Below are 2,824 nucleotides of genomic sequence, written 5' to 3'. Positions count from 1 at the left end.
TTCCTCCTATCGATCTCATGATTCTTTAAGTTAAGACATTTTCATATAATGAAGACCGTTTTAAAGTGTTGAGGATACTTAAAAATATATTCACTCTGGCTTTATTTTTATTCATGTAAAACTGGAAATAATGTCTCTCCAAAGAGGAACACCTAGGTAAACTAGAGCATATCTATATGCCCATATACTAAGTAGTTATCACAGTGAGAAAACTTTCGGTGTATGGATCTAAAAAGATGTACGTGAAGTTATTACATTAAAAAAGAAACTTGTAAATCAATATGTTTATTTTTAAAAATACATACTTCTGTGTAAGTATGTTTGCCTAAGCACAGAGGAAAAATGTTAGATCTCAAGAAGACAAAGAGACTTTCACTTCCGAGTCTACATAAATTTTGAACGTCTATGAGTGATGGATTTTTTTCTATTGTTTGTTTTTCTCTATTTTATAAAATAAAACATTCCACTATTAATTCAATGGGCCTATGCAAATAATTTGCCCAATCACTGTAAAACCCAAAGTCTGTTGGGGAGTTTTAAATCTGAGATGCAGGACTCCTTTGACACAAAAATTGAAAGAAAATGTATATTGTGCTTAGTTTCCTTTTCAATATATCGTTCGTGTGATTTTATAAAAACTCTACTATAAAAACGCTAAATTATCCTGCCATTCCACATCATCATGTGGTGTTCTTTACACTCTTCAGCAGATTTGTGATTTTAAAAAATCTTATGTGAGTGCATTTTCTTTCTTTTCAAATTTTATAACTTTTCTTTTTAACACATTCCTACATAAAATAAAAGTAAAATGGGGTGTTCTTCTACCTCAATGATATGATGCTACTAGGAGAGAATGAAAGAATGGAAGAATTGACATCACATTGCCTTCCAGGGCTAACCCATTTGCAAGAAAATGCGATTGTTGAATTCTGCTTGCTAGTGATGTTGATGGGTCAATGGTAAACCATGTATCACCGATGTGCTTTCAGAGATAATCACAGTTTTGAGTTCTGCCTTACCTAAATACAGAAAATGTGTAAGAAAAGTGGACTTTTTCCATCCATTCTGAAGTCTTTATTGAAGACTTCTTATATTCTTAGCATCTGAGTTATGTATTGTAAATGACTTCTTTTGAAGTAAAGTGGGACAAAATCACTTTCTCTATTAAGTGTCATAACAACTGGGGTAAAAAGTATAGTTCCTTTAATTAGAGTTAAAATATCCATTATGGGCCAGCTACAGCCGAGCAGCAGTAGCAAACATTCTGTAATGAAAAGTCAAATGGGATGGTCCCTGGTTTACATCTCAGAGGTTACCTGTCCATGCCAGGTGGTGTGTATGTGTGTGTGTGTGTGTGTGTGTGTGCACACTCATGATCCTGGCTGACTGAGGCTAGAAGTGATCATGGTGTCAGAAGCCTGTTGGGTGTGCCTGTCTTTCTCATGGAAGAAATTAATCAGTAAACTAAAAAATAAAATCCACTTTTCATGTCCTGGAGTCAACTCTTTTCAAAGACTGCCAAAGAGCTTCTTTCAGGATGCGTTTTGTATGTGCAATTCCAGGACTGTTTGGTTTTACTGTTATTACTGTATCAATGCTTGCTTGATTGCACTGGTTCATCTTCCTTTCCAACTTACATATTGCCACTTGAAATACATATTGATTCATTATGGTGCCAAGTGGTCACATGGGAGTGTTTGATCCAACAGAAATACTCAGTTGAGGGTAGCTCAAGCTGCACATAAAGTGAGCCATGATAGAGTTTAGTTTCCACTTGCCCTGTTTCTCTATGTGTATTTACAGTGGGATTTTAGCTTTGAGAAATGACTGAGGCAGGACTAGCCCTGACTGAAGTCAGCCTACACAACTACAGAGCACAGCGGAGGAGCCAGAGACTACTTAAGTCATCCTTAGAACTGAGACCATGGCAGTGTATATTTTCCTCTTTGAGTAAGAAAACAGGTTTTTTTTTTTGTTTTGTTTTGTTTTGTTTTGTTTTGTTTTGTTTTGTTTTGTTTTGTTTTGTTTTGTTTTGTTTTGTTTTGTTTTGTTTTGTTTTGTTTTGTTTTGTTTTGTTTTGTTTTGTTTTGTTTTGTTTTGTTTTGTTTTGTTTTGTTTTGTTTTGTTTTGTTTTGTTTTGTTTTGTTTTGTTTTGTTTTGTTTTGTTTTGTTTTTTAATTTTTACCATATAAAGTATTTTAAAAAAGAAAAAAAAAAAGGAAAGGAAATTCATCTTGTCACCATCTTGACCTATTATGACCATATTTTGGGACTGAAGGTATGGCTGTGGCTATGAAACGATACTTCCTAAAGGCAATGTTAAATGTTACATTATGGAGACAATAATATGATGGTATTTTTAATGAACAGAGTCAACCAATAGAATATAATTGCTATCTTAGCTGTAATTGAGCTTAGTTTTAAGGACCAAGACCTGACCCCAATCACCATGTCCAACATAATGAGAATAATTTATATTCTCTCAGTTACCTTTGTAAGGCAAAATATTCAAGGGCCTTCTCACATTTACTGAAAAGTGCCAATTCCAGAGAGTTTTAGGAAAATATTAGTTAGAAGTCAGACTAATCACTTAGAGAACCACTCTCTTCTCCATTAGAAAACATAGCAACTCCTGAGAACAAGACTAAATAGAAAGGATATCCTAAACAAAAGACCCAAACTCACAGCAGTGTTTATTTTTCTAGTAAGCAAACTGTTGGATTGTGGGAAAAGTTATGACACAATTTTGCATAGAAAAACCTAAAAAACATATGACTTTTCCAACAAGCCAATAGAAAAAAAAAAAAAAACGCTAAAGAAACCC

General features: G+C 33.8%; 1 pseudogene; it reads left to right on the top strand.

Annotated features, from left to right (window-relative positions):
- The first annotated feature begins 1,612 nt into the window (after positions 1–1,612).
- On the top strand, positions 1,613–1,831 carry LOC102490182 (protein cornichon homolog 4 pseudogene; annotated as a pseudogene).
- The last annotated feature ends 993 nt before the right edge of the window (positions 1,832–2,824 follow it).

This window comes from Tupaia chinensis, unplaced genomic scaffold (genome assembly GCF_000334495.1).
Source record: "Tupaia chinensis unplaced genomic scaffold, TupChi_1.0 Scaffold000288_2, whole genome shotgun sequence".
NCBI lineage: Eukaryota > Metazoa > Chordata > Mammalia > Scandentia > Tupaiidae > Tupaia > Tupaia belangeri.
The sequence above is the reverse complement of the archived record's forward strand: the minus strand, read 5'-3'. Positions and strand labels throughout refer to the sequence as shown.